This window comes from Excalfactoria chinensis, chromosome 5 (genome assembly GCF_039878825.1).
Source record: "Excalfactoria chinensis isolate bCotChi1 chromosome 5, bCotChi1.hap2, whole genome shotgun sequence".
NCBI classification, from domain to species: Eukaryota; Metazoa; Chordata; class Aves; order Galliformes; family Phasianidae; genus Excalfactoria; species Excalfactoria chinensis.
Genome location: NC_092829.1, coordinates 16,163,546 through 16,170,733, shown reverse-complemented (window position 1 = coordinate 16,170,733; position 7,188 = coordinate 16,163,546). Strand labels below are relative to the sequence as shown.

The following is a 7,188-nucleotide window of genomic DNA, read 5'->3' as shown; positions in this document are numbered from 1 at the left end:
CTCCAAAGGGTACCCTCTGACCAGCTACTCTGTGGCTTCTCCATTACCTCATCAGTTCTACTAGCCTCTGTGGGACACAAAGGGATGGTCATGATAAGATAGAAATCATAAGCGGAGGCAGGACTTTGGGAAAAGTGAGTGTTCAGTGGAACATCCCATCCTCAGATGGGAATTCATGAGGCATTTCTAACACCGAGCCCTGATTTTCATCCTTGATCAAAGAGTAACTTGAAATCTGTAAGCACTTGGGAAACACTTTGGGAAAAACAAAATCATGCTGCATTTTAATTGCATGGTCAGAAATAAAGTTTTGCTTGAGAGGAGAGGAGCATAAACTATGAAATTCCTTAAACTGATCTTCATGGCTTAGTGTAGATGCTGACTGTCATTCCAAAAACGTGAAAACATATGACTTCCTGAATACTTCAACTGGGAAGCTGCCCTGTATTTTCCATCAGGCTTTTGATTAACTAGCAAAGCTTCATTAATTCTATTAATACCATACTAGCAACTGTGTATGAAATTTCAGATACCCATAAGGATTTAAATTGAACTGCATGTAGGCAGCACTTTGAGACTTCCATGGCCTTATGTATGCGTGTTCCACTTTTCTTCCCAATCCCAAAAGAAATCACACTCTACGCAACATAGCTAGGGCACTGATAGGCTGGATATTGCAACACTTTGCTGAAAGTTCACTTTCATCCAAGAGAAATACTTGCAATGCACTGCTGTTTTTAAAGAGTGAGAGCACAGCAGTTTGTGTAAACTGGCTATGCTGCATTTCCTTCTTGCAGATGGATTGCTGTCTTCAGACACTAATGTTCTCCTTGCCCTTGCTCTGGCACACATAGGCAGTTTTTTCCTGATTTTCTTGAAACCTGGAAAAATGAACTTCAGTACAAATATAGATTTGGCAAATAAGAGCAGTGCTATACTATCTAATATTTTTGTTGCCTAACCCTAAAACTACTTTCTGTTATAGAATGAAGGATTATTCTTCAAGCTTTTTTTTTTTTCCTCTGAATTTTGTGAGAACACTCATGCCTTCACAGGATACAGAATAGATACTATTCTTTCTTCCAAATGAAAGATGCCCAGATCTTCAAGGAACAGAAGAAAACTTACTATTAGAAGCTATAAAAGACTATACTGAAATTACTTTTCTTCACTTTTAAGAAGAGATATCCACTCTAAGGAGGTAAGTCTCAACTATACCCACCTATTGAAATGGGTTTTTCAAGTGATTAAGGCAAAAGGATACCTCTCTTACAGATACTGCTCAGCCCTTGTACTTCAATCATAAAACTATTAGGGAGCATCCAAAGGAGCGCTACAAAGATGTATGAGGAGCTGCTGAGGTCTTTTGGTTTGTTCAGCCCAGAGCAGAGGAGGCTGACAGGAAGCCTACTGGTGGCCTCCAGCTCCACATGGAGCACTGATCTCAGCTCTCTGGTGACAGCAACTGTACCAGAGGGAATGGCATGGAGTAGCATCAGGAGACAGTGAAGCTAGACATAAGGTAAAGGTTCTTTGCTGAAAGGTTTAGACAATGGACCAGGCTCCCCAGGACAGTGGTTAAAGCATTGAGACTGCTGAAATGCAAGAAGCATTTGGGCAATTCTCTCAGACATAGGGACTGAATTTTGAATAATTCTGTGGAACTAAGCATTGAACTCAATGATCTTTGTGGGTCCCTTCTAACTCCGGATATTCTGAATTAGGGGACTTCAGGTGAACACCCTCTTCTTACTGTCAAGGGAAGCAGTCATCAGTTTAACAGCATAAACAGTTCCAGTAACACTTCCCCACATGCCCTTTTCTAACTCATGTGCACTTTGAGTTATTTCTGTATAGGGAAGTAGCATTTCTATGAAATGAGAGTGTGAGCCCCTCAACTGCCAAATAATTGAAAAGCCTGCTACCCCAGCCATTCTCCCAAGATGAGAAAGATAACTACTCACAAGCAGAATGGCTGAACCTGGATCCAGCAGAAATCTTGTTATGCAGCTAAATGAAAAACATAGGGAGTAAACAGAAAAGAAAGGAAAAAGAAACAGTTCTTTTTAAAACAAATTTTAAGGACAATCTCTTTCACCCTCACTTTCTGAGAAGTCACCTCTGGAGCTGGATCCTTATGATTAATATAAGCTATTACCTCAAGTCTCCAGTGCAGTTAGAGTAACCCATAGCATTGATGGACAGACACTGTCCCTCTGTTAGAGTGGAGGAATCTCATTGCCTCATTTCCCTGTAGCTCTACAGAAGAGCAGTTCTTACTTGTAAATCATTCCAGATACATTTGTGATTAATGTTATCAGGAATCTAATGAGAAAATACCAGTCTACAAAGTATGGCTGGGACAGCTTATAGTAAACAAGGCCAAGGTTTATACAGAATACAAGAAGGAAAAGGTACTCAGTGCCTCCTAATTTCTGTCTTAAATAGTCAGAGCAGTCATCCTCAGGCTATTCAGCACCCTGAGCTGGAAGACAGGGATGAGATGCTGGTGCATGCCCAGAGAAAGGCAACAAAGTTGGTGGAAGGTCTAGAACATAAGTCCTATGAGAAATGGCTGAGGGAACCAGGAACACAGAGCAGAGAATATAAAATAAGACAGAAACCCCAAACAAAAAAGTGATTACATAATCAAAATTGTCTCATAAAGCAGACATAAAAAACTGTTAAAATTGTGTGGACCTTAGCCTTATTTCTGACATTACCAAGTTTTGTGAGTGCCTGAATACAAATTAAACAACAAACTTAAAAGAAAAACAACAATACAACACAATAATAGTGCTTGGTATGCTATCAAAGTTTAATCTACCAGATTATTATATGGAATGTTGTGTCAGGGAGAAAGTTGTGGTTTAATCAAAAGACTGGTGTGCTATTAGAGCATACAGTAAGGAATCAGAATTGAAACCCTGACTGGTACAGATTTCTTTGTAACCTCAGATGGTTCATTTCCCATACTTCAAAGCATGGGTAATGCTATTTCCTAGCTACCTGCAACAGTGATTTCATTCTTACTCCCTGGCACATGAGAGCTAGCAATGAAGTTTTGTACTCAAATAAGTAAATAAATAGATAAATATATTTAAAAGTAAATATATCTTAATTATCATGCCACTAACACCACTACAATTATCCTGCATTTCCCATTTTCCTGTCTTAACAGTACTTCCCATAACTATTGAAACACAATACATATTGTTAAATGTGAAGCTGAAACAAGTACCTAAAGGAAGAAAACATCCTTCCTCTGCCCAAAAATGAAGTTAATATTCAGTTAGAATTTCCAGCGCTACAGAAATAATTTTAATCATTAAGATTTAATGCATTCTCAACTTAGTGCTGGCTGGTCAGATGAAGGTTGGATCACTACATTAAGCTCATGTTGGGAAATGGCAAGGTTTCCCAAACACTAGCTTGTCCTTTCTAGTGACAACGTTAAATGTACACTGATGACAGCTGGCTTTAGTGCTGCTGAGAAACTTGGGTGTACAAGAGGAAAGAAACATCTGTCTCTTTCCTGAACCATACGTGCCTCCTGCTGGCTAAGTTTTGACTTTCATTTCTGATTTGGTTGAAAAACCAGAGTCGATTGAATTGGCTTATTTTACCTGAAACAGGAAAGAAAGGCACAGTGCTTTTTCGCTTTGTGAGCCAAAAATCTTTCATTAGAAACAAGAAGTGATTCCTCTGAGTTTCATTGGGAGCTTTTTGCATTTTATTTCTCTGAGAAAAGAAAAAAATCATTTTGATTTGATCACCAAATGACTTCTTTGAGTTCAGAGGTAAACCCTGGGAGTCAAAGATCAATAAATCTGAGCTTTAGTTTTACCAAAATTTAATCTCTTTTCCAGCCTGTTCTTATCCAAGCAACTGAGGCTTTCTAGAATGCTTTGCCAGTCTTACACAATTTCATAACCAGTGCTTCATCTAAAGGAATGTTTAAGTCGGATCCTACCATGGTACTCCTTAATCTCATCTGTTTCCATTAACCTTTCCTAAATTGGATGAAGATTAAGAAACAAATGTATCATCTTATTTAGCAAAGTTAGGCCCCGTAAATTTATTCCTAGTAACTGCCAGTTATTACTCCATTATAACAATGGAGTGATGTTATGATGAATATGAACTGGTAAGACTCAGAAACAAAGTGAATACACATGGACTCCACATGGAACAGAGATACCAAAAACACAGAAGAAACGCCACATGTTCCTGTCCATTTCACTATTTCTCATTTAATGATTAGCTTTGCAGTGCTCTATCATCCACCTATTTCAATGCCAATAAAATGTTCAAATCTTTGCCTAGCCCAAGGACACTGACATATCTGAGTTTACTGCTTAAGAGACTGACATTTCAACAAATGTTTTCTGATCTTCTGCTCTCAGGATACATATTGATTGTGACACAAGTTATTAATGATCACATTAATGGACATGAAAATCTCCAAAGAGCCTGCAGTTCCCCTCTACAAGCTATTTTATTTTCCAAAGCTCCTAGGGCTATCTGAGTTCCTTTTCCATTTCCATAAGCACCTTCAGAGCTTCTATTTCTTGGTATAAACTAACCAGTAAACGGTTGGAATAACTAAGAAATACCAGCACATGCATCCTTCTTACTGAGAGATAGTTCTGCACATGCAATATCTTTATACTTTTTCTTTAAGTCTTCTTTCAGTGCCTAAAGGAAATCTCAACAAGCTGATTTTCCCATAATTTCAATGCTTGCTAGGAATTTACAATATACATTAATAACAAATAAGCCTATGAAGATCCATGCAGCGTTTGAGGCAGTTGTTGCTCAGAAAACAAAGCCTCAGCAACATGAATGAAATGGTCATCATGGCATTTATAGAAAATACCTCAGTTCTCTTGGCCTTCATATTTATCCTTCACACACACCAAAACATTACCTTAGCAACTATCTTGCAGGGAACTGACATTAAGTTTACTATAGATGGGCCCCTTGCTTGGAGTAGTAATGAGGAGCAGGTGAGCAGGAATAGGAAACCAATGACAGACAAGAGAAATTGACAAGTGAAGACCAAAGCTATTTTACTGTTGAAGGAAATTGGCTTACTTGGGAACTGCCAATAAGTTAATGAGATCAGGTTGCTTCATACACTACTTGAAGGTGGGTATGGCTAAGGCTAATTTATTAGTACTTAGCCTGGTAAGTCATTTATATCTCTCATTAAGCTGTAAAAGATGAAACATCTTCAACCTAAATAGGAATTCGTATTTATAGGGCCAGAGATTAAAATGTTTATTTCCCAGTTTCTTTTGAGAAACTCCAGGATTCAGGGGGTTCTTCCTCTTTATCGTCCCACAAAATATCCAGTCATATCCTTTCCCTTAAACAGCAGAACCACACTGCCTGGTGTACATTATCTTCAGCAGGCAGCTTTACAGGACAGGATCAGAGGAAAAGTGTGACAATTGCATCCAGTAAGTTTATTTGTTGCTTTTTGTTGTTGTTGTTTTGGTTTTGTTTTGTTTTTCAACCTGACAAGCTACATTTCTTTTATAAAAGTGAACTACCTCAGAATGAGAAGTAGAAATAAAACAAATTAATTGGCTCCCCAGCACAGCACACATCCCCCTCATGATAGGGCTGCTCCAGGAGTAAGTCTGGGCTACACAGCTGAACAGACTGGTGTCTTTAGGTTTCCTACAGCTGTAAGATTGAATGCTTTAATGTAAATATGATAGTGCAGCAAACAAGCATCTTTCCGCAGCTGTTATTTGCTGTAAATCTTGGTGTTACTCAGAGAGCGTTTATGTCACTTGTAAAAAAAACCCACTCATTCTTTATGCTTAATTACTCAGAAATTCTGCATGGATTGATACTAGAGATTAATAGCAGCTAATCTTCTCCTTTCTGGATTACCTCCAAAAGATTAACAAGAAAATAAACACAGCGTGCATTCCTCTATTTCCATTGGTATTATCTGTAAAAGCGTGAAATGTCTTGATGCATTCATGGTGATAGCATCTTAAGGAAAGACATTTGGCTTGGGTAGTTGGTTTTTTGTTGTTGTTTTTCTGGTTTTGGTTGAACATGGAAGTCAACAGACAGCTGTTACAGTCAGAAAGGTCAATACAGCGAAAGGGAAATACAGGAGAGCAATAATAAAGGAACTAGCATGAATGGAGTGATGTTACAAAAAAAAAAAAAAAAAAAAAAAAAAAAAAAAAAAAAAGTACTCACCTGTTTCTGAAGATGAAGTGTCATGAGGAAAATACTACAAGAGAATGATTTCCAACCAGGAACCTTTCTACAGTTGCAGTCAGCCCTTAAATGATGTCAAAGAGTGGTGCAGCCAGGCTCCACCCCTTCCATTCACACAGATGAACTGCCTTCACCTGTGCTCACAGGGCTGTCTGGGTCCTTTCCACATGTGTGCTCAATCAGTGATTCAGGCTGTGATTCAACAGTTACCATACAACTGCATTAGAAGACATTCAGATTTCTGCTTTAAAATCAGACTACTTTTGATTTTTTACTTTTTTTGTTGACTCTTGTGACACCATCAAGGGAGCATCCTCAAGAAAAACACCAGCACCTTGTGCTAGAGGGGGAGGAAGGAGCAACTCAGAGTCAATCCCACATGGGAGAGGGCTCTGTGAAAACTTTGCTAGAAAGCATCTTGACACCTGCCAGCCCAGGAAATGTGCTGCCTGATCTATGTGGGATCCTGCATTGTGCACTATTCAGTTTTATTATGCTAGGCCTAAATTAATAAATCTTTAATCTTTTTGCCACAAGGTAATGATTCATTACAAAAATAGCTGACATGCAAAACACTGGACTGTACTGAGGAAATCATGGTTCAGCAAGAATATTTGTGTCATTCTTTGTATTCTGCATCCAGATTTTGGAGTGGAAAAAGAAGTGTTTCACAACTTGTAGCAAAACCATTCTATTGTGTTTTTTTCTCATTGTCGTTCCCAGCCACCTCTAGGAGTAATTAGTAGGTCAGCTGAACTGATAGATCAGCTTGCTGATCAAAAGACCTTCTGTGTACCCAAGGCAACAACTTACAGAGTCGGAGCAAACAGCTGAAGCAGAAGTCATGCCCTGGAAATCAGGTGAGCAGGCAACATGAGAATGTACATAAATTAGAAACCACAGATATCCACTTCTGCAAGAGTGATGAGAAATAGCCAA

At 38.6% G+C, this 7,188-nt stretch overlaps 1 long non-coding RNA gene across 1 annotated transcript; it reads right to left on the bottom strand.

Moving 5' to 3' along the window:
• Positions 1-752: 752 nt before the first annotated feature.
• LOC140253004 (uncharacterized) lies at positions 753-6,292 on the bottom strand. The gene is made up of 3 exons (XR_011903760.1): positions 6,229-6,292; positions 1,965-2,010; positions 753-881 (listed from the first exon to the last, which is right to left on the bottom strand). It is a non-coding gene; the product is annotated as an uncharacterized lncRNA (long non-coding RNA).
• Positions 6,293-7,188: the final 896 nt, after the last annotated feature.